Genomic DNA, 26019 nt, shown 5'->3' on the forward strand with positions numbered 1-26019 from the left:
AAAGCATTTTAGGAAAAAACTAGAAGAGATTAATTTTTTATTTTGTCAAACATAAACTTTATTGATAACAAAAGATGTCACAAGAGATAAACATAAAACAAGTTGTAAGTAGGCTAAGAGGACATAAAAGCCCAAGCAAAGCATATGATGACCCAAATAGACATAGTTTGTCGACATAAGTCGTCACTGCCTCAGCTACCATGTACCTTGCCATTCCATTGGTCAGATAAATCGATTCCCCGTCGGTGCCAACAAAACACAAAGGCCCAAAAACATAAACAAAGATACAAAGCATCACCAAATGAAAAACAAACCAAATCCCTAATTTCACAACGTCAAAGTTCCACAAACAATATATAAAATTGCTCAAAAAAAAAAAAAAAAAAAAAAAAAACTTAGCTAGCAAAAACAACAACCAACACCCGCAACCATGTCCACCACCTGAGGACCAGCAAGGGAAGAATTATTGAAGTAGATAAAATACCATCGAAACTGTAGACGGAGGCAGTGCAGGTACCCAAACCACCAAAGTGGTTTTGTACATCTTCACAAGGTGGGTAGCAAATACAATGACCAGATAAGGCTTCTCATTCGAAAGTGAGCATCTAGCAGGCAATTGGAGTATTTGTGGGTGGAAGGGCGGGAGGATAGAGGAGAGTTGTGTGAGACACAGAGGGAGATCTGAGATGTTATTAGGGTTAGAGATTTAGGATAGTTTTGGGGCTAAATTTAATTAAAACTCATAAAAGTAACATTATTTGTGACACATAACAAAAACATAGCGAAATTAATTTACACAACTCGGCAGCACCCGACCGGTTGGAGAAACATAAGAGAGCAACTCGCCGTCACATTCGAATTTGGCCATGACTCTCTCCTCCAAGCTAACATATGCCTCTATTCCATCACCCTCCTTGGTGTCCATGAAAAGCATCAGGTTCTTATAGGTCAGTGCTGGTGATCCTACCCACGCAGGTCTGCCCCAACCAAAATCATTTTCATAAAGAGGAAACCTACAATAACTACTGAAACTAGTAACGTAGCCATGTCTCCCCGCCGTCACTGTTAGAGATTTCAATAATAAGTATATAAATTATTATATATATATATATATATATATGACTTGGCTGTGTTGTGCAGCATGTGTGTGTGCGCACAGAAAGGGCAGCAACCTTACAAAAGGTTGTGTTTTATTCAACCTTTTAGGGTAGTATATTTTTTAAATGGTTGCAAGTTTTGGTTAAAAGATATGATGCTTAATCAAATTGTATGAGTATAATTAAAAGATATAATTAGTCAATATTATTTTCTGAAAATTCTAAATAGAAGACATGTCTTTATGATCAACACTTTTAAGAAGAGTTGTATATCTTCAACTAAAATGAAAGGACTCGATGAACGGGTGCCTGAATGCCTATAAATACCTATTGTGGCATAATGTTTCACACACAATTTTAGAAATTTGTTTCTACATTCATTGCTCTCTTTTCTCTCCATCACATTCATACAATTTCTTTCTAGTTATTTCTAAGGGAATACAATTCGGTTTTGCTAATCGAATATTTCATACTTTGTTGTATCCTGGAAGTGATTTGCCAAGAACCCTTTAGCAAACTTATTCGAGTGGGGGCAAATAACACTTAAGGAAACGATTCAAGTCGTACCTCAAAGTCATCATTCAGATTATTCTCTATATTTCTACATTTTCTCTAACAATCTTAAAGTGTTATTTTCGTTATGGAGAACAAGTCTGATAACATGACTTTGAAGATTATCAATCAAGATGTCTACAAGTTAGACAAATTTGATGGATCAAACTTCACCCGATGGAAGGATAAGATGCGTTTCATGCTTACTGTTCTAAATGTCATATATGTGTTGGACCCGAAATTGGAGCCTATTCGTGAACCAAGTGACAAAGACTCGGACAAAATAGTTGTCGATCGAAAGAAGCGTGAAGAAGATGAATTGGTATGTCGAGGACACATATTGGGCACATTATCTGATCGTGTATATGACATGTATGCACACATGCAATTTCCAAAGGAAATTTGGGAAGCACTTGAACACAAGTACACAACGGAGAAAAGAGGTACCGATAAATTTTTAATGTTCACATATTATGAGTTCACTATGTCACTACTACAAAAGGGCCTTATAGTGTCAGTAGGTGGTGTCGGTTTAATATAATATAGTGGCGGACAAGACAGTTGCGACACTAACTAAACATGACGTCGGATTTACTGTCACTTATAAGTGTCATAAAATGTCTACGTTGCTTTTAAACTGACGTAAACATTTAATGTCGCTTATAACCGACATATGTTTTAATAATTTTTAAATATTGGCGTCACTTTAAACAAAAGAGTGTTGCTTTTAAGCGACACAAAGTATGGGTGTTGCTTTTAAGCGACATAAAGTATTGTTTTTAAATATTTTAAAGCTTGCGTCGGTTCTGAGCAACATAGTTTTTAGTTTTTTTTAAATATTTTGAAACCTGGTGTCGGTTGTAAACGAAAAATTGATGGTTTTTATGTACTCTCACCCGTGTTTTCATCTTCATCTCTTGCATTTTTCTTATTCGTTCTTCCAATTTTTCTTTTTAGTTTTTTTTTTTAAATAACCGTTAAATCGTGATCTCTGAATGTTTGTTTTTTGCAATTTTTGGCGTATGCGATCTCGAAGTATATACAAACATATTTGACGGTTCGATTGTTGAAACTAGTTTAGTAGAATGCGTTTCCCATCAAAACAATAGATTAACTAACACTTAAGTGTTTATTCGTACTTTCATTAAGTATAATATAAGATTTTGTGGTATCCACTAATGTAAATATTTTAAATTGAAGATCGAGTTCATTCATTGTATTCATACAGGGTCAAGAAGTGCAACTATAAAAAATCATCAAAATCGGAGTTAAAATCACTGTTAAATTGTGGTTTTTCGTTGATAACTGTCGAAAAGTTTTGTCCCGTTACTTGATCTCTGAATGTTTGTTTTTTTGTGATTTTTGGCGTATGCGATCTCGAAGCATATATAAACAAGTCTGACGGTTGGATCATTGAAATTAGTTTTGTAGAATGTGTATCCCATCAAAACAATAGATTCACTAGCACTTAGAATTTATTTATATTTTCATTAAGTATAACATAAGATTTTGTGGTATCCACTAGTGTAAATATTTTAAATTGAAGATCGAATTCATTCATTGTGTTCATATAGGGTCAGGGAGTGTAGCTGTAAAAAATCATCTAAATCGGAGTTAAAATAACCGTTAAATAGTGATTTTTCGTTTATAACCGTCGAAAAGTTTTGTCCCGTTACTTGATCTCTGAATGTTTGTTTTTTGCCATTTTTTGTGTATGTGATCTGGAAGCATATATAAACAAATTTGGTGGTTGGATCGTTGAAATTAGTTTCGTAGAATGCATATCCTATCAAAACGATAGAGTCACTAACACTTATAATTTATTTATACTTTCATTAAATATAATATAAGATTTTGTGGTATCCACTAGTGTAAATATTTTAAATTGAAGATTGAATTCATTCATTGTATTCATATAGGGTTAAGGAGTGTAGGTGTAAAAAATCATTAAAATTGGAGTTAAAATAACCGTTAAATCGTGATTTTTTGTTTATAACCGTCGAAAAATTTTGTCCCCTTACTTGATATCTGAATGTTTATTTTTTGCCATTTTTGGCGTATGAGATCTTGAAGCATATACAAACAAGTTTGTCGGTTGGATCGTTGAAATTAGTTTCGTAATATGCGTATCCCATCAAAACGATAGATTCACTAACACTTAGAGTTTATTTATACTTTTGTTAAGTATAACATAAGATTTTGTGGTATCTACTAGTGTAAATATTTTAAATTGAAGATCGAATTCATCCATTGTATTCATATAGGATCAAGGAGTGTAGCTATAAAAAATAATCAAAATTGGAGTTAAAATAACCGTTAAATCGTGAATTTTTTTTTATAACCGTCGAAAAGTTTTGTCCTGTTACTTGATCTCTGAATGTTTTTTTTTTGTGATTTTTGGAGTATACGATCTCGAAGCATATATAAACAATTTTGACGGTTGGATCGTAGAAATTAGTTTCGAATGATGTGTATCCCATCAAAACGATAGATTCACTAACACTTAGACTTTATTTATACTTTCATTAAGTATAACATAAGATTTTGTGGTATCCACTTCTGTAAATATTTGAAATTGACGATCAAATTAGTTCATTGTATTCATATAGGATGAAGGAGTGTAGCTGTAAAAAATCATCAAAATCGAAGTTAAAATAACCGTTAAATCGTGATTTTTCGTTTATAACTGTCAAAAAGTTTTGTACCGTTACTTGATCTCTGAATGTTTGTTTTTTGCGATTTTTGGTGTATGCGATCTCGAAGCATATACAAACAAGTTTGACAGTTGGATCGTTGAAATTAGTTTCGTAATATGCGTATCCCATCAAAACGATAGATTCACTAACACTTAGAGTTTATTTATACTTTCATTGAGTATAACATAAGATTTTGTGGTATCCACTAGTGTATATATTTTAAAATGAAGATTGAATTCATTTATTATATTCATATAGGATCAATAAGTGTAGCTATAAAAAATAATCAAAATCAGAGTTAAAATATATTAATTAATTTTATGTATTTTAAGTATTAATTAGACTATGTTTCAATTAGAATGTGATGATATTTTATAATAAAATTATATTTCTGTTTTTTTTTATTAAGTATTTTATTTATTAAAATCTTAAAATGTTGGTGTCGGTTTTAAACGACGCTATCATCTTTTAATTCGACGCGAGTTTCATTAAACTGACGCTATGTGAATTTTAAAAAGTGTGCCAGAAGTTAGTGTCGGTTTAGACTGACACCAACATTAATTTAAACCGACGCTGTGATTTCCAATAAAGAATGTCAAACTTCACATGACTCTCTCTCTCTTACACACACATCAGTGTCACATCATTTTTTATTTTCTTTCTCTTTGGTCGATTCCTCACATGGGTTCTTTATCTCTCTCTGACACACTTGCCTCATTTCTCTCACATTTTTTTTTTTTTTAACTGGTTCTTCACCCCCTCTTTTCTATCTCCATAATGTCTCTCTCTGTACCCACACTCAAGCTTCTTTCATCCTTCTCTCTCCCATTCCTATTCTTTCTCTTTTTCCTCGACTTCTCCATTTCCCATCCCTCCATCTTCTTCTCTTTTGGGTGGGATATTTCCCCTCCATTTTTTAAACGAAAAAGAGGATATCAGTCTCCTTATTTCAAGAGGCTCACCTCCCTCATTTATCTCTCCCTTCTTCCAAGCACACCCTAAAACTACAGCTTATCTCTCCACATTTTCTCAAACCCTAACCTCCTTTTCTGCAAACCAAACCTTAATCTTCCATCATCAACCCATAAGCCCTTGCAACCATGGATTTATTGCATCACCAGAAGGGTAGCAATACCGATCTTGGTGCCGACACACTCAGGTAAACTTCTCACCCTCCTTTGCCGATTCATGCACTCAGGTTCACGGATTGAAATATACCATACAAGAAAAAAATCTTCAACTCCTCATGCTTGTGTTGTTTCTTTTGCAGGGACCCGAGATCTGTACAAAAAAAAAAGAAAAAAGACGATGCAACCACTGGTACAGCCCCAAATCGCATCTCAAGCAAAAACCACCAGAGAATTGTCTCCATTCTGGATCCGTCATTTAAAGGTATAACAACAAAATCTATTCTAATTGGATGATTTCATGGTGAAAAGGTAGGAAGAATAAGTGGAACTCTTGATGTATTTATAACCTTCCATGTAGCTATTAATATGTGAATGCTAAGCAGTCTAATGCATGACTCACTAAAGCTATAATCTCCACTGAGCTCCTCTTTTATGTTCTTGTTCAGTAAGATCAACAATTCGAAAATCCATATAAAAATTCATGCATGTTCATTTTGGATCTGAAGAGCAAGGACACTGGAAATTTCAGATCCATAATTTTTTAAAGGTATAAAACCTGAATTTAATCTATAGAGATTAGAGCCCTAATGTTGAAGTAGTAAAGTATTGGAGCATTGATCTGATGGCAAGCATGGTTGTATGGAGCTACTAGTATTATATATGGCAGCATGGAGCTACAAAATCTGTGGTCTTCAACAAAGGCAAGCACGGGAACGCATCATGGCAACTGCTAGTATTATACGCAAGCATGGAGCTCTGATTAGTATTATATGTAATTGTTAGTTTTTTTATCTTCATCTTGTAACCGGTTCTCTAATAGCTTTGTACTTACTTGTTTATATGAAATAGAATGCATTTAACAAGAAATTCTACACCCAAAGACCTCAGTTGAATTCTTGAATAAATTAATTGAAATTTATTATTTTGGTTATATAATTTTTTTTAGGTACAATTAATTGAAAACGAATGCAGAGATAGATTTCCAAATATTTTTATTACTATTAACAAAGGTGGTGTCGGTTAAAACCGTTACTAGTTTGCATATTTTATTTATTTAATTGTTATCTGACGTCGGTTAAGGGATATTTTATTTGTTTAATTTTATCACGATGTTGGTTAAAACCGACAGTAGGTTGAATATTTTATAGTTGAATTACTAGTACACGTCGCTTTAAACCGACGTAATGTTGAAGTATGTGTCGCTTTAAACTGACGCAATGTTGAAGTATACGTCGCTTTAAACCAACGTCAACATTAGTGTCGCTTTTAACCGACGTTGTGTAGTGGCGGATTCAGCGAACAAACCGACATTGAAACCCTTTCGTGACGGTAGCATTAGCGTCGCTATTATAATCCGACATTACATTGTTTTATGTCGGATTTTTGCCATAGTTCTAACAAAAATTGGATTTCTTGTCGCTTTTTGCTTCGCCGGTGATAGCCTATATTGTAGTAGTGTGTTTGATAGCAAACTCATCCTAAACCAAGTTCATAAATTATTGGTCTTGGTCTCAAAGCTTCGTGAACTTAAAATCGTTATTCCGGATCCTATGATAGTTGGGCTATTATGGCAAAATTACCCCAAACATGGAATAATTATAGAAAGAAACTTCTACACATGGTGGAAGATATTAGTTTGGAGGATTTTCAAAAGGGTATTCAAATTGAAGAGGAAACTCAAAAACGTGATAAGAATTTTGCATATCAAGATTCCTCCAAAGTTCACATTGTCGAAGGAAATAAATACAAAAAGAACTTCAAAGTCAAAATTGACAAAGGGAAGTTTAAGAAGACCAATTCCAACAACAATCAAAAGAATGCAAATGGTGTCTGCTACCATTGTGGAAAGAAAGGCCATTAAATTCGTGATTGTAGACATAGAAAAGTAAGTGAGGAATATGCCAATAAGCCCAATAGCGCAAATATGGTTGAAAACTCTGGAATTGATAGCATTGTTGCAATGGTATCAATGATGCATATTGGTATGATTACCGAACTGAATATGGCAGCGGCAATAAAATTCTTCGATTGGTGGCTCGACTTAGGGGCTACTGTACATGTGTGCAATGACAAGGCACAATTCAAGACATATGAAGCATCAACGGACAATCAAGAAGTTTTAATGGGGAATCATAATTCTGCCAAAAGTTCTAGGAAAAGGAATCGTTGAACTTCAGTTTACTTCTGGGAAGAAATTGACGTTGCTTAATGTACTACATGTTCCAGAAATTAGAAAGAATCTTGTGTTTGCAAATTTATTATGCAATAACGGTATAAAGACTGTTTTAGAGTTCGACAAGTTAATAATGTCGAAAAATGGGATATTTGTTGGGAAGGGGTATTCTTGTGATGGGATGTTCAAACTAAGTATTAATAATAAAGTGAATTCTTCTGCTTATATTGTTGAATCTTCCTCTCATTTATGACGTTAAGTACATATAAATTTTAGATCTTCAAAATACATGCGCACATTTGGTTTAATTGCTTGCAATGATGATTATAATGATAATTGTGAAACATGTATTCAAGCGAAAATGACTAAGAAATATTTTTCAACTGCCGAAAGAAATACAAATTTATTAGATTAATACATTCTGACATATGTGAATTCAATGATATTTTAACAAGAGGAGGAAAAAGATATTTTATCATATTTATAGATGATTGTTCTAAGTTCACTTATATTTATTTATTGTCTAATAAAGATGAAACTTTTGAGTGTTTTAAGCGCTATAAAGCTAAAGTTGAAAACCAAAATGGAAGGAAAATTAAATGCCTTCGCAGGGATAGAGGTGGTGGATATTTTTCACGTGAATTTGATATTTGTTGTGAAGAGTATGGTGTTATACATCCAAGATCTGCACCCTATACACCTCAACGAAATGGTTTGGTAAAAAGAAAAAAATAGGACACTCACTAAAATGATTAATTCTATGTTGATTAATGCTAATACTCCAAAATATTTATGGGGTGAAGCATTGTTTACTACAAAGACACATGTGTCACCATATGAAATTTGGAAAGGAAGAAAACCAAATTTGTCATATTTGAGAGTATGGGGCTGTGTAGCTTTTTATAAGGCACTCGATCCTAAGAGATCCGAGTTGGGTCCAAGAGGAATTAAAAGCATATTTGTAGCATATGCAGAAAATTCACGGGCATATAGGTTGCTTAATTTAGACTCAAATACAATAGTTGAGTCTAGAGATGTCGAATTTATAGAAAATAAATTTTATAACGATTACTCAATGTCTGGAAAAGAGAATGAGCAGACACCTTTCTCTAATCCGTCTACTAGTCATTCTCAAGATGAGAAAAGAAAACGGTCTGAAACTGTTAATGAACCAAGGAAAATCCAAAGGGTAAGAAAAGAAAAGACTCTAGGCTCTGATTTTATTTCATCTCAATCTATTGTATTTTTAGTCGAAGGAAATAGAACAAAGGTTCTTAAGAAAATACCCATATTGTTGAATGTTGAGGATGATCCTAAAAGTCTAAGCGAAGTATTGACTTCAAGAGATGCAACCTTTTGGAAAGAGGCTATAGATGATGAATTTGAATCATTAATGTCTAATTAGACATGGGTTTTGGTAGACTTGCCCCAAGGATCAAAAGCAATAGGTTGTAAGTGGGTATTTCGAAGAAAATACAATACAGACGGGTCTATTTAGACATTTAAAGCCAGGCTGGTTGCCAAAGGTTTTAAGCAAAAACAGGGAATAAACTATTTCGATACATATGCTCCAGTAGCTAGGCTCACATCAATTAGAATATTGTTTGCATTGGCATCTTTATATTATTTGCATGTGCATCAAATGGATGTGAAAATGACTTTTTTAAATGGTGATTTACATGAAGAAGTCTATATGGAACAACCAAAAGGGTTTGTTCTCCCTGGTAATGAAAAGAAGGTTTGTAAATTAGTAAAGTTGTTATATGGATTGAAGTAAGCACCAAAACAATGGCATGAAAAGTTTGATTTTGTCATTTATCATATGGATTTAGACATAACAGTGCTGATAAATGCATATACTCTAAATTCACAAATGATTATGGTGTTGTTATATGTTTATATGTCGATGACTTGCTAATTTTTGGTACCAACATGAAAGGTGTATCTGAAACTAAAGAGTATCTAAATTCAAAATTTAAGATGAAGGACTTGAATGAAGTAGATACTATCTTGGGAATTAAAGTAAAGAAGCATAGTAGGGGTTACACTTTATGTCAGTCACATTATATAGAAAAATTGCTTCTTAAGTTTAAGCATATACAAATAAAAGAAGCAAATACCCCTTATGACCCTAGTAAAACTTTGCTTAATAATTATGGTAGGTCTGTTGCACAGCTTGAGTATGCTAGTGTAATTGAAAGTTTAATGTATGCCATGCATTGTACCAAGCCAGATATCGCATTTGCAGTAACCAAACTTTCTAGATACACTAGTCATCCATGTACTGCTCATTGGAAAGCAATAAATAGAATTTTTGGTTATCTTAAAAGAACTATTAACCTGAGTTTAACTTACTCTGAGTTTCCAACAGTACTTGAAGGTTAGTCAGATGCAAGTTGGATAACAAGTGCTAATCATAATAAGTCTACATCAGGGTGGATTTTTACAATTGCCGGATGAGCAATATCTTGGGCTTCAAAGAAGCAAACATGTACTATCACATTCAACTATTGAATCTGAATTTATTGCATTAGCAGCAATAGGTAAAGAAGCAGAATGGATTAGAAATTTGTTATTGGAAATAGAGTTGTGGCCACAACCAATGCCATCCATTTATTTATATTGTGATAGTTAGGCTACTTTGTCTAGAGCATACAATAATGTATACAATGGAAAGTCTAGACATATTAGTGTTGATGTATAATTCCTTCCTAATGCTAGAATAGGTTTAGTATAATGGCACAAGCAAGGGTGTCGAATCCACAGGGACTAATTGGACCTATGTAAATACTTGTTTTGCAAGAACTCTATAAAATGAATCAAACTAATCAAAATAGGCAGATTTGTTGTTGTAACTTGAAAGCATAAGAAAATGAAGTAAACACAAATAAATGAATCAACAACTAATAAAATGGGATAGTACCAATGGAAATGAAGCTAGGGATTTGGTTTCACCATTGCTCAACTAAGTCCATGTTTGTTAAGTTAGTTTGTACTCATTCATCTACCTATTTCTTGAGTTTGTTTCACTTAGACATGATCAACCATATGATGTGTGGATTTGATCAAATGTCTCTAATCATGAACCTAGTTGTGATGTGCAACTTTGGTTCATAATCAAGAGTATGTAATGCACAAGAAACTTTCATAAAACCAAAGGGAATAACTCGGCAGGATGTTTGCTAAACATTCCCTTCATTCATTCACATATCTACCAAGATTATGCATGATGTGTGTTTTAATCTTGGCTACACAACTTAGTGATTAATTCAAATGATGATCAAACATTAAAATCAACACACTAAGTCACCATTAAATCAGAGAATGAAACAAGAAATAGATGGACAAACTGAGCACTCTAACTTAATTACATGGCAAACTTTGCAAGGTTACATCGAATCCCTAAAGGAGGATTAGTTACAATTCATGTTTACAAAAGATTTAACATAAAAATATAAAACATGAATGAACATAGAATTAATAAGAAGAAACCCTTGAAGCAAAACTGATGTTGAATTCCTTGAAGAGTGCCTTCGGTGTTGGTTTTCCAAATGTGGTGCGGATGAAGGTAGATTGGTTATGGTTGAATGGTTTCTGCCCTTGGGACAGAAATGGACAGAAAATGAAGTGAAATGGGAGAAGTTATGCGTGTGTAATGGACTGAGTGAAGAAGAAAAATGCGGAACCCTTGTTGTGTGAAGTGAGACTTGTTTTATAGAAAGGAATGTGGCTCCAACACTCAGATTGGATCTCCATCAGCACAAGTGAGATGGAATAGCATAAAATGAGCTGGAATTGATGGGTTTCTGAGGTAGTGGACGCATGGCATGGACAAGATCTGCAAGTATGTGTTAATGTATTCAAAAAAGCATGTGCCCTTGCTTCAACAAGTGAGTGGAACCTGCAAAGGTGAATTGGCCATTTGAAATTGTTTGTACAAATCTGGAAAGGGGAAGAAAGCACACGGTATGGACAAAGGGGGCTGGAATCACATGGAATGATGGGATGAAATGGATTTCTGAAATGATGGCTGCAAGGAGTGGACATGATCTGCAGGTATGTGGTTTGTTTAATCAAAATGCATGTGGATTTCTGCAAAGATGAAGTGGAGAAGGGAAATGGAATGCACGGTCAGATTGTGAATCATCCATGTGAATGTGGCTGAGTGGATTAAGTGATGGAAGTGGATGTTTTTGGCGCAAAAGGGAGATGGACAAGTAGTGGAATGCACGGCACAAGGTGTGAGAAATCTGATTTGGTGCTAGAAGTGCATAAAATGATGGGATGACATGAGAATGCACGGCAAAGGTTGTGAACATGCATGTGAATGCATGTTTTGGTGTTGGAACCACATAGCTGACTTCAATGTTTTTGCCTTGTTTAGAATCACCCAATATGGCCGAATTGCATCTCTTAACACTTCACATCTTTTCTGGAATGTTTTTACTTCATTTGCCTTCCCATTGATCCAAATTCCCACTTGGCTGCACACTAACACCAAATAATGTAAAATGCAACTAGTTTAATCCAAAACAATCACAAAGACGCCAAATAAGGAAGATATAAATGCATGCAAAATGTGACTTATCAAATACCCCCAAACCTGGTTTTTGCTAGTCCTCGAGCAAACTTAAAACTAAAACACACCAACACAAACATCTAACTAAACCACTTTCGCTGGCTAAACGATTGCATTGAGCATGTGCAACAAGCCTTTGAACCCCTAGGTGTCCCTAGTTGGAGGAGTTGTGTCTCCTGAGGGCTTACAGTGATGACACCCACAAACATCTACCAAATCTGCAAACAACTTAGTTACTACAAGCTTTAAACAAACTAATAAGAACCAATGAAGATTTTGTTTTACATTCAAACTCAAAAGTTTTCCACTCCAAAGAATCGTATCAATTGTAACGTATAAAGATATTTCTCCATGTCTTACAACTTCAAGGTCACCATACCCAAATGCTTCAGATAGAATTCGCCTCAACTCTACTCCTCACAGCTTCCACTCAAGTTCTCACTCAGATCTTAAGGTTTAGACTCTCCACAACATATATGAGTGAAATTATGTAAATGGAATCAAAATTCTCACATATGAAATCTGAAATGGCAGCACAGTTTCTGAGTAGATCTCATGAAATGAATCAAATGCTAAGAATATAGATAACACACACACACTTACCATCACCCATGAATACATCCTCAATGATCAGCTAGGTCTTTCTCAAGATTGTAATGCAAGGCTTAGGGTATAGGTTACGAAAGACGTGATATGAAATACTAGAGCTTGGGGCATACCAAGGTGTCTTTGAGGCTCTTCACTGGTATTTGTCTTCTTTTGTTTTTGGCGTCCAGGCCCTATGCTTTATAATGAGGCGATTTGGAATTTGTACCCACTTTGATCCTTTTTTTTATTTTTATTTTTTTTATTTTTTTTTATTTTTAGAAACATTTTCAACATAGGTGCTCTCGGTACACGCCACAATCTTGTTCTACAACTCAATCTGCCCTTAGTCTTCATCACATTGGTATTCCCCAAACTATAAGGGATGGCTTGTAATGGGCTAGAATGGGTAGATTATGGTGTGGGAGATGAAAGAATTAGGCTAAAGTGTTTGGCTGCAACAAGGGTGAATGGAGCACACAAATGGGTAGGATTTAAGCCTTTTAGTAGTTAAACATGCATAGCCTAACATCATCTCATTGAGTTCATTCATGAATGATACCAAACACATGGTATCTGCAAAGGAGAATGATTCTTAGTATCCAAACAAAATAGAAGTAATGAGATCATTTAAAGTGAAATTGAAAGAAAAAGATAGGGGTAGAAACACTTTAAACCCTCTCAAAGAAGTAATTAGGCTCAAAATAACTCACTAGGGTAGTCTCCACTATTCTTCTTCCAGAATTTGAGTATGGTACCTCCATGATCATAATTTCAAGAGTTAAAGCTTTATACATGACAACAAGATGCAACACTTTTTCATAGCAACCCAATCGTTTGTTTTCAAACATAGCCCTCATATACATTCATATTAGTAAGCAAAACACCTTTAACCAAAACTAACACATAAAACAAACACAAAACCCAAACTAACACATAAAACAAACACAAAACACAAACCTTCCATCCCACACCCCCAAACCTAACCTAAGCATTGTCCTCGATGCTTAAAATTGTATGCAAAGTAAATAGGCAAAGAATATGGAATGGAAATAACATAAACACAAAATAAGGAAAGAACACAAACCACACTAGGTTGCCTCCTAGCAAGCGCTTTATTTAATGTCTAGGCAAGACATGGTAGCTTGTTCATGGTGTTGTAAACTCAAGAAAATCTACAACTTGATACACTGGCTCTTCCTCCACTTTCTCCAAGTACGGTTTCAATCGCTGCCCATTGACTTTAAAAGAGGTGCCATTCTTCATGTTCTCTATCTCCACAGCTCCGTGGGGAAATGTTTGTAACACTTTGAATGGTCCCACCCACCTAGACTTCAATTTACCTGGAAAAAGTCTCAAACGTGAGTCATACAAAAGTACTTTCATACCTTGGTGAAACTCCTTCCTTAGGATGGCCTTGTCATGATAGAGCTTAGTCCGTTCCTTGTAGATTTTGGCATTCTCATATGCCTCATTTCTAAGTTCTTCCAACTCATTAAGTTGGAGTTTCCTTGCTATTCCAGCATCCTTGTAATCAAAGTTGAACTTCTTGATGGCCCAATATGCACGGTGTTCAAGCTCCATTGGCAAATGACAAGCTTTCCCAAACACAAGGCGATAAAGACTCATGCCAATGGGGGTCTTGTATGCTGTTCTATATGCCCATAGTGCATCATTTAACCTCAATGACCAATCCTTCCTTGTAGGGCTCACAGTCTTCATCAAAATGTTCTTGATCTCCCTATTGCTAATCTCCACTTGTCCTGAGGTTTGAGGATGGTACGGGGTTGCCACTTTGTGGTTGATGTTGTACTTCTTCATCAAGGATTCAAAAGGTTTGTTGCAGAAATGGCTGCCACCATCACTAATAATAGCTCTTGGGGTTCCAAACCTACAAAAAATCACATCTTTAAGAAAATTCAACACAACCTTATGATCATTAGTTCTTGTAGCAATGGCTTCAACCCATTTGGATACGTAATCCACTGCCACTAATATGTATAAGTAGCCAAAAGAGGATGGAAATGGTCCCATGAAATCGATTCCCCAAACATCAAAGAGTTCCACCACCAAAATGTTGTTCAATGGCATCTCATTTCTTCAGCTAATGTTCCCCATTTTCTGGCACCTATCACACTTATAGCAAAAATCAAAAGCATCTTTGAATAAAGTAGGCCAAAAGAAACCAGATTGTAAAACCTTTAGAGATGTCTTTTTGGCACCAAAATGGCCTCCACATGCCAATGTGTGGCTAAATGTTAGGATGCTTTGTTGCTCACTCTCTGGGACACATCTCCTAATGATTTGATCAGGGCAATATTTAAACAAATATGGTTCGTCCCAAACGTAGTGCTTTACCATGGCAAGGAACTTCTTTCTTTCCTGAAAAGAAAGGTCATTTCTCATTATACCACAAGCAAGATAATTAACAAAATCTGCATACCATGGTTCTTTTTCTTGAACAACAAGGAGTTGTTCATCTGGAAATGATTCATTTAGGGGCAAAGGTTGTCCAACTCCATGGTTTTCATTAAGCCTGGACAAATGGTCAGCCACAACATTATCACTGCCCTTCTTATCTCGAATTTCCAAGTCAAACTCTTGTAGTAAGAGTATCCATCTAATCAAGCGTGGTTTAGCATCCTTCTTTGTCATCAAGTACCTAAGGGCTGCATGATCAGAAAACACAATAACTTTAGATCCCACAAGATATGACCTAAACTTTTCTAAGGCAAAAACAACAGCAAGCAACTCCTTTTCAGTTGTGGAATAGTTAAGTTGAGCATCATGCAGAGTCCTGCTTGCATAGTAGATCACATGCGGAAGCTTGTTTACCCTTTGCCCTAAAACTGCACCAATAGCATAGTCAGAGGCATCACACATTAATTCAAAAGGTAACGACCAATCTGGTGCCATAATAATAGGGGCCGAGGTTAGTTCATATTTCAAAGTATTGAATGCATCCATACAAGCCTTATCAAAATGAAATACAACATCTTTAGCTAACAGATTGCATAATGGACGAGTGATCATTGAAAAGTTCTTAATGAAACGACGATAAAAACCCGCATGGCCCAAAAAACTTCTTACTCCCTTCACAGTGGTGGGGGCTACCATATTGGTGATGATGTCAATTTTGGCTTTGTCCACCTCCATTCCTTTGCTAGAGATTACATGTCCCAACACAATTCCTTGTTTCACCATAAATTGGCACTTTTCCCAATTGAGAACCAAATTTGTTTCCTGACATCTTTGAAGTACTAAAGAGAGATGGTTAAGACATTCATCAAAAGAGGAACCAAACACTGAGAAGTCATCCATAAATACCTCAATGAATCTTTCTACCATGTCAGAAAAGATGGCCAACATGCATCTTTGGAATGTTGCTGGAGCATTGCAGAGTCCAAAAGGCATTCTCCTATATGCAAATGTGCCAAAGGGGCAAGTAAAGGTTGTTTTCTCTTGATCCTCCGGAGCGATCGCAATTTGATTGTAACCTGAGTAACCATCAAGAAAACAATAGTGTGAGTAACCTGCCAATCTCTCAAGCATTTGATCTATGAAAGGCATAGGAAAGTAATCTTTTCTAGTGCTAGAATTCAACTTCCTGTAATCGGTGCAAACACGCCAACTAGCTGTGGGCTTTGTGGGCACAAGCTCATTGTTTTCATTCCTCATCACAGTGATTCCCACCTTCTTAGGCACCACCTGAATAGCACTCACCCATTTGCTATCAGAAATGGGATATATGATCCCCACATCTAACAATTTCAACACCTCATTCCTAACAACCTCCTTCATGTGTGGATTGAGTCTTCTTTGTGGCTCACGGGTTGACTTTGCCCCTTCCTCCAAAAGAATCTTATGCATGCACATGGTAAGGCTTATTCCCTTGATATCTGCAATAGACCAACCAAAAACTGATTTGAACTCTTTTAACACCCTAATTAGTTTATCTTCTTCATTTGGGGTGAGATCAGAAGCTATGATAATTGGAAGAGTTTCAAATTCAGCTAGATATGCATATTTTAGATGTGGTGGAAGTGGTTTAAGTTCAAGTTTTGGTGCCTTAACAGTGGAAGGAGTTAGATGTGACATTGATGGTTCTAAAGGCTCTAAAAAAAGTGAAACATTCAAAGGATACAATGCTAATGCTTCCAAGGCAGCTACTTCTTCCATGAGTGCATCTTCTTCATCAAACTCATCTTGAGATTGACTCAAAACAGTTTGTAATGGTTCATTCGATTGTGCCTGCAAGAACTTAGAGAATACCAATGAATCAAGCACATCAATGGCATAACAATCAAGAGATGAAGAAGGATGAGAAAGAGATTCAAACACTTTGAATTGAACTGTCTCTCCTAACACTGTCATAGTGAGGAGTCCATTTTGCACATCAATGATGGTCTTGGCCGTGGCCATGAAAGGTCTTCCAAGCAATATTGGCAACTCACGATCATGTATAGGAGCTTCTTCCATGTCCAACACTACAAAATCTGCAGGCAAGATTAGTTTATCAACTTGAACTAGAATATCTTCTACTATACCTCTTGGATATTTCACGGATCTGTCTGCAAGTTGTAATGAAATGGTGGTGGCTTTCAAATCTCCCAAACCTAGTTGAAGGTACACTGAATAAGGCATTAAGTTGATGCTAGCACCCAAATCAAGCATTGCCTTCTCTACTTTCTTGTCCCCTATGGTGATGTTGATAGAGAAACTTCCTGGATCCTTGAGCTTTGGTGGAAGTTTTCTTTGCAAAACTGCACTCACATTCTCAGACACCACAACCTTCTCATGTGGTCCATACTTTCTTTTGTAGTTGTTTAACTCCTTGAAGAACTTCCCATATGCCGGCATGTTCCTAATGACATCAAGCAAAGGTAAGTTAACATTCACTTTGCTTAGTATATCAAAAATTTCCTTGAATGACTTATCCTGCTTGCTCTTGGCAAGTCTTCCAGGGAATGGTATTGGTGGAGTGTATGGTTTCTCGGCCTTGTGAAGATTTGGTGCTTTAAATGAGGAAGTATCATGGCTTGGTTCCTCATTTGGTTTCTCATTGTCTCCTTGAGTAACACCTGCATTCACATGATCATATTCATTAGTAACTTCATTGCCAACCCTATTATCAATAACCTTACCACTTCTAAGTGTAGTGATTGCTTTGGCTTGCTCTTGGTTCCTTTGGAGTATAACGGGTTGGCTTGGAAACTTTCCAACTTCTCTTTGGTTCAAGGCATCTGCAATTTGCCCCAATTGTGTCTCCATTTTGGTTAGAGCCGCTGAATGTTGTTGGAGAGTGCTATTTGTGGAATGTTGGAATTGCAAGGTGTTTTGGGCTAACAACTTAACCGTATCTTCAAGGGTAGTGGCAGGTTTTGGTTGGAAATTTTGGAATTGATTGTTGTTCTTCCATGAAAGGTTGGGATGATCTCTCCAACTCGAGTTATATGTATTGGAATACACATCATTCCTTGGCCTTTGATTGTAAGAATTCATGAGGTTCACTTGTTCTTGAACATACTCGGGGTAAGCTTCCCTAGATGGACATTGGTTAGTAGAATGGCTTGGTATGTTGCAAATGGCACACACTTCATTTGCTTTTGGCACCATGTTGAGCACGGATTCAATCTTCCTTTCTAGGTTAGCTACCTGCAACAAAAGCTCATGATTAGAACTTGTTTCATAGACTCCAACTTTCTTACCCCTTAAATCTTTGTGTTGAGCATTAGACCCCAACATCTCATAAATGTTATATGACTCTTGAGCATTCTTTTTCTTCAATGCTCCACCTGCTGCATTATCAACAGTTGATTGACATGTTTGGGTTAGTCCATCATAGAAAATTTGCATTTGTAAGTGAAAAGGTAACCCATGGTGTGGACATTGCAACAAAAGGCCTTTAAAGCGCTCCCAACACTCATTGAAAGGTTCTCCATCATCTTGTTTGAAGTTGAAGATTTGTCCCCTTAATGTGGCTGTCTTTTGAGTGGAAAAGAACTTCTCCAAGAACTTCTTAGCCACGGCATCCCATGTGGTGAGGGAACCTGGTGTTAGAGTCATCAACCAACTCTTGGCCCTATCTTTCAAGGTGTAAGGAAACACTCTCATCCTCAAATTTGCTTCACTTACTCCCTGCAAAGGTAAACCACTCACAACATTGTAAAACTCTTTAATATGAGCTAAAGGGTCTTCATTAGGTAAGCCATAAAAAGAGGGAAACATATGGAAATGTGAAGATTTAAGATCATAGTTTCTAGCTTCTGTGGGCAGCAAGATGCATGAAGGTGAATTTGGTATGATTGGTTGAGCAAAGTCCTCCAAAGCTCGAAGCTCATCTTCGTTGCCCGCCATCTCTTCTTCTCTTTCCCAATTAAATTGCTCAGATCCTTTACTTGTTGAACTAGGTGAATTCTCTTCATCTTCTTCACGGATAATGGAGGAACTTGATGGCACAAAGTTGTCCAAAGTGTGGCCCTTTAACCATTCAATTCTTTGGCCTAACTCAACAAGTCTATTTGACATATACTACCTGAAACAAAATAACACACGTTTGAATGAAAATCAAGAATCTACCTACAATGAAAAGAACAAAATTTAAATAGCAAACAAGCAATTACAAGGGACTGAAATCAGTCCCCGGCAACGGCGCCATTTTGTGTTGATGTATAATTCCTTCCTAATGCTAGAATAGGTTTAGTATAATGGCACAAACAAGGGTGTCGAATCCACAGGGACTAATTGGACCTATGTAAATACTTGTTTTGCAAGAACTCTATAAAATGAATCAAACTAATCAAAATAGGCAGATTTGTTGTTGTAACTTGAAAGCATAAGAAAATGAAGTAAACACAAATAAATGAATCAACAACTAATAAAATGGGATAGTACCAATGGAAATGAAGCTAGGGATTTGGTTTCACCATTGCTCAACTAAGTCCATGTTTGTTAAGTTAGTTTGTACTCATTCATCTACCTATTTCTTGAGTTTGTTTCACTTGGACATGATCAACCATATGATGTGTGGATTTGATCAAATGTCTCTAATCATGAACCTAGTTGTGATGTGCAACTTTGGTTCATAATCAAGAGTATGTAATGCACAAGAAACTTTCATAAAACCAAAGGGAATAACTCGGCAGGATGTTTGCTAAACATTCCCTTCATTCATTCACATATCTACCAAGATTATGCATGATGTGTGTTTTAATCTTGGCTACACAACTTAGTGATTAATTCAAATGATGATCAAACATTAAAATCAACACACTAAGTCACCATTAAATCAGAGAATGAAACAAGAAATAGATGGACAAACTGAGCATTCTAACTTAATTACATGGCAAACTTTGCAAGGTTACATCGAATCCCTAAAGGAGGATTAGTTACAATTCATGTTTACAAAAGATTTAACATAAAAATATAAAACATGAATGAACATAGAATTAATAAGAAGAAACCCTTGAAGCAAAACTGATGTTGAATTCCTTGAAGAGTGCCTTCGGTGTTGGTTTTCCAAATGTGGTGCGGATGAAGGTAGATTGGTTATGGTTGAATGGTTTCTGCCCTTGGGACAGAAATGGACAGAAAATGAAGTGAAATGGGAGAAGTTATGCGTGTGTAATGGACTGAGTGAAGAAGAAAAATGCGGAACCCCTGTTGTGTGAAGTGAGACTTGTTTTATAGAAAGGAATGTGGCTCCAACACTCAGATTGGATCTCCATCAGCACAAGTGAGATGGAATAGCATAAAATGAGCTGGAATTGATGGGTTTCTGAGGTAGTGGACGCATGGCATGGACAAGATTTGCAAGTATGTGTTAATGTATTCAAAAAAGCATGTGCCCTTGCTTCAACAAGTGAGTGGAACCTGCAAAGGTGAATTGGCCATTTGAAATTGTTTGTACAAATCTGGAAAGGGGAAGAAAGCACATGGTATGGACAAAGGGGGCTGGAATCACATGGAATGATGGGATGAAATGGATTTCTGAAATGATGGCTGCAAGGAGTGGACATGATCTGCAGGTATGTGGTTTGTTTAATCAAAATGCATGTGGATTTCTGCAAAGATGAAGTGGAGAAGGGAAATGGAATGCACGGTCAGATTGTGAATCATCCATGTGAATGTGGCTGAGTGGATTAAGTGATGGAAGTGGATGTTTTTGGCGCAAAAGGGAGATGGACAAGTAGTGGAATGCACGGCACAAGGTGTGAGAAATCTGATTTGGTGCTAAAAGTGCATAAAATGATGGGATGACATGAGAATGCACAGCCAAGGTTGTGAACATGCATGTGAATGCATGTTTTGGTGTTGGAACCACATAGCTGACTTCAATGTTTTTGCCTTGTTTAGAATCACCCAATATGGCCGAATTGCATCTCTTAACACTTCACATCTTTTCTGGAATGTTTTTACTTCATTTGCCTTCCCATTGATCCAAATTCCCACTTGGCTGCACACTAACACCAAATAATGTAAAATGCAACTAGTTTAATCCAAAACAATCACAAAGACGCCAAATAAGGAAGATATAAATGCATGCAAAATGTGACTTATCAATTAGCTTGAGACATGAATATGTCAAGCAATTAATAACTGATGGAGTTATTAATATTATTTATGTTAAATCAAGTCATAACTTGGCGAATCTGTTAACGAAAGCACCTTCAAGAGCTTTGGTAGTTAGTACATCTAATGGAATGGGGTTAAAACCCTTTACTGAAAATTAGCCACCAATAATGGTAACACGACTTTATCTAGAACATCACTAGTTTAAAAGTTTAATGGGTAATAACAAGTTATTGTTAAGTGGTTGTGAAAGCACTGAAAATTAATATATAGCTCATTCCAGGATGATCAGTGCAAGACTGCTACGTTTAGGATGATGAGTTTTATCTCTTAATGGGGTTATTTGTAGTTATGTCTATAGTAGCAGGGACATGGGAAGGAACCTCACCTATATGAACATAAGAAGTGGTGCCGCTTCTACCAAGAGTTGGGTTTTCTCTTATAAATGTTTATGAAACCAGGATGAAGCACAAGGCCATAATAATGCTTAATTAGTTTAGCAATTTCTTTAAGGAAATAAGACATAATCATGTGTGTAGCAATTCCGGTTTTAACATAAGAACAGTTGGTTTGAACTTAGGTCACCATCACATTCGTTATAACTTTGAATTACTTACACTAATTAAAGGTTTAATTCGAAAGACACCGTTATTGTATGCATGATTATCTCGATATGCTTGTGATTAATTATAAAGAGAGAATTGTTGTAATATCATTTTCTATATATTCTTTAAATAGGGAAGGATTGTTGAATATTTTAAAAATATTATATATATATATATATGCGACTGTTTGACTGACAGGGGATGGGATTGGGTTATTGACCCAAAAAGCACATCTCTTCAATTTTAACATGCATCTTTGGATTGTTGCCGAAAAGACATGTTTCATGATCCTTTGGGTAAGAGGTGTTTTGTATCAAATATACCCATTGGACATACTGCTGCAATGTGTTGTATCCCATGGTCAAAAGACATACTCAAATCAAAGGATGTGTCGAACATGTGTAATTCTCTCTATATATATTGGTGACATTAGTAGAAAATGAATCATTCAGAAATCTGTTGTACACACAATACAAGTGATAAATATAAAAACAAGCTGAAAGCAGGCTGAGAGGACATAAAAGCCCAAATAAAGCACATGATGACTGAATTAGACTCAGTTTGTTGACAAAAGCCATCACCGCCACAACTACCAAACACCTCGCCATTCCATCGGTCCGGTCAACCGATTCACCATTGGTGCCAACAAAAAACAAACGCCCCTAAACAAAAACAAAGATACAAAGCTGCCCCAAATGAAAAACAAACCAAATATCACTAATTTCACAACATCAAAGATCCACAAACAATACATAAATTTGCTCCAAAAACACTCAGCCAACAAAAAGAACAAACAACACTAGCAACCATGTCCACCACCCGAGGACCAGCAAACAAAGAATTTTGATACTAACAAAACAAGTAGACAAAACACCATCAAAACCGTAGAAAAAGGCAACGTAGAGACCGAAACCACCAAAGTGGTTTTGCACACCCTACTCTGATTGAACGATGACTCACTCTTGAGGCAGGTAACAAATATAGTGGTCAAATAAGGCTTCTCATTCAAAAGCAAGCATCTAGCAAGAGTATTATGGGTGGAAGAGTGGGAGGATAGATGAGAACAGTTGTGTGAGACACAAAGGGTGGGAGGATAGTGGGGAACAGTTGTATGAGGGTAACATTATTTGTGACACATAACACAAACATAGTGAAATTAATGTCCACAGCTCAGCAGGACCCGACCGGCTGGAGAAACATAAGAGAGCAACTCGGTATCACATTCGAATTTGGCCATGACTCTCTCCTCCAAGCTAACATATGCCTCTATTCCATCACCCTCCTTGGTGTCCATGAAAAGCACTAGGTTCTTATAGGTCAGTGCCGGTGATCCCACCCACGCAGGTTTACCCCAACCAAAGTCATTCTCATAGAGAGGAAACCTACAATAACTACTGAAGCTAAGTACCGCAACCATGTCTCCTCTCTTGAAACTATCAGCAGCTTTCTTCATCAAACCCAAGTGCTCATCACCCTGCCTTTGTAATTGCTTCACGTACTCATTGTCAATCTTGCTTATCGCTTCTCGCACCTCCCCAATCACCATCCCATCACATTCTTCCTCCCCGCCATTACTGATTCGTAGCGGTGATGTCATGGCAACACGAAAAAGATTCCCAAAAGAATGTTGAGGAAATGGTGGACTAAACCGCGGACGTAGGTTCACTGCATGGATCACCATGTACAACTTATTCACGGTACAATCCTTTGTAGCCGCCACATATCGACTCCATATGAAAGCGGATAAGGTCTCAACACGCGTGGGTGTTTTAGTTGGAGGCTTTTCATATCTTTTTCATATTTTGCTTGGAGGGTCTCTATTTTAGAGGCATTGAACACGAACCTCTTTGTCACTCTATCTTTTGTGATTCCAATGCCTCCATCGAATCCAATATTGAACTCCTTTGGTGGGAAGAGTGTGGCTGACACAAATTGTGGGGGGTCTATGTTGGCTTGTTCCCCACGGGCGATGGCTGCCCAAATTTTGCTGAACGTGAAATAGGACAACCCATCAGCAATCTTGTGAGAAATGCATTGGCCAATAGCAAACCCTCCACACTGAAATATGTTGAGCTGGACCCCAAAGGGTAATGGATTGGTAATATCATCAAGTTCAAATGGCATGAACTTGTTAAGTTCACCAGGGTTGGGATTGCTGAGAACATCAGAGAGAGTGCAATTCAGCACTCGAGCCTCGACGTAGGGGATGCCCTCGTCATTGCAATGTATGAAGTGGTTGTGTTTGATTCGACCCGCTAGAGGGTAGAATAGGGATAGGACCTTGGATAACGAGTTCTTAAGGTGGTTGGATATTTCAGTGATATTGAGATGTGTCATGGCATTGTATTCATAGAAGAGGAGTAAAGGGTTGTAGACTTGGGGAGCTATTTGATCAAGAAAGGAGAATTGGTAATGACGAAGGTGGCCAGGAGTTGGAGAAGATGGTTTGATTATCTCATTGGAGATAACTTCAACCTGGACCTTCATTGATCTTCCCATCTCCTAATTAATCAGCTCGAATGTTTTATTTAGTAGCAAGAAGTTTGGAGCTAATTAATGTTGATGGTATGCATGGTCCTATGTGTATTTACTCGTATACATATAGGGAGAGGGAGGAGGAGTAAAGACGAATACGGATTGTTGCTTATGCGATTGTGTTCATATATAGCCAGTGTGGTTTTGGTTGTTGATTTTCTGGCTCAATATTAATTAGCCGGCCAAAAAGAAAGTAGTTCAACTAATACCCAGGAGAATGTCAAAGTATTATTTGATTGTGCGTGGTTTTTGGGGTGTCAGTAGGAATGTCGAGACAGAATTGTTGGCTTAGACTTTGAATTTCATCTATGCATATAAGCTTTTGCTAGACCCAAAATCCCATTTAGCAGGAAAGTTTGATTTTGTCTCTATATTAAAATCATAAAGTCGAAAGCCTTCTAGTTTTTAATGTGAGTTCGTGATGCTTACATCGTAGCTTAGCCAGCTTTCCACTTCAAACAATCATCATAATATATATTTGGGTTAAATACGGATAACTAACCAATTTTTTGGAGTAATTTTTAATTGGTCTCAAGTTTTTAAAACATTTTAAATAAAAAAACTAATGAAAATGATTTAAAACTTTGAGTTTTAACGATAAGGACAACATAAAGGATAAAGTGAATAGTACCAGAATTGACTTTTTAGTGTAAAAATGTGATTTTTCATTAAAGTAAACAGTACTGTGGGCTTTTCGTTAAAACTCCCTTTTAAATAACTATCTAACGTTTTAAAAATTAGGTCATTGGTGCTAAGTGAGGACTTTACCAACATTAAGTGATGACATTACTACATTAAATGATGAGAAGGACAAATAATAAAATTGATTTTCACTAATCACCGTCTTTGGAGCTTTAATCCTCCAAATTGACCCCTTTTAGCCATGTTAACCATAAATTTGCCAGCTAAAATGCGACGATTTGGAGATTGAAAACTCCATTGATGTATTAAGAGTTAAAACACGCTTTAATATTTGCTCATGTCATCACTTAACGCTAATGATAACTTACATTCATTTTTTAAGGCTTTAAATAGTTAGTTTGAATGTTTTAAAAAGTTAAGATCAATTTGGAATCACCTCTATATATTGGGTAGTTATCCGAATTTAACAGTTTCCTATCTTCTAATTTTCAATAATCTAAGTTAAGTTACTTTTTCTTTACACCTATCTTGTGTAAAATTAAGAAGGTATTGCACACTGTAGATTACGACCAAAAGAATAAAATCATAAACATTTTTTTGAAAGATGAAGATCACAAAATTGTTTTCAAGTAAATTTTTTTGAAAGATAAAAACTTCACGCGCCTTTTTTTTTTTTTCACTTCCTTCACGCAGTAATGCATTGTTTGTCACTTATAGTGGACGTTATTGATCACCGTCATAAATGGGTCTTACAATCACCGGCCAATGTGGGGAAAAGCACAAAAATTGCCAACAAAAGTGGCTCGGGAGGTTCCTGATCTCCTCTTTTAAACTCTGCAGAATCGTGAAAATCA

The 26019-nt window shown here is 36.3% G+C and overlaps 1 long non-coding RNA gene, 1 other non-coding gene and 1 pseudogene across 2 annotated transcripts; 2 read left to right on the forward strand and 1 right to left on the reverse strand.

Moving 5' to 3' along the window:
- The first annotated feature begins 5080 nt into the window (after window positions 1–5080).
- Window positions 5081–6349, forward strand: LOC148691992 (uncharacterized). The gene is made up of 2 exons (XR_015954738.1): window positions 5081–5504; window positions 5616–6349. It is a non-coding gene; the product is annotated as an uncharacterized LOC148691992 (long non-coding RNA).
- Window positions 6350–18684: 12335 nt separating this feature from the next.
- Window positions 18685–18795, forward strand: LOC148691993 (small nucleolar RNA R71). The gene has a single exon (XR_015955383.1). It is a non-coding gene; the product is annotated as a small nucleolar RNA R71 (small nucleolar RNA).
- Window positions 18796–23108: 4313 nt separating this feature from the next.
- LOC137736920 (stemmadenine O-acetyltransferase pseudogene) lies at window positions 23109–24526 on the reverse strand (annotated as a pseudogene).
- Between the last annotated feature and the right edge of the window lie 1493 nt (window positions 24527–26019).

The sequence above is a fragment of the Pyrus communis genome, chromosome 13 (genome assembly GCF_041283825.1).
Source record: "Pyrus communis isolate YQ-2024b chromosome 13, ASM4128382v1, whole genome shotgun sequence".
NCBI lineage: Eukaryota > Viridiplantae > Streptophyta > Magnoliopsida > Rosales > Rosaceae > Pyrus > Pyrus communis.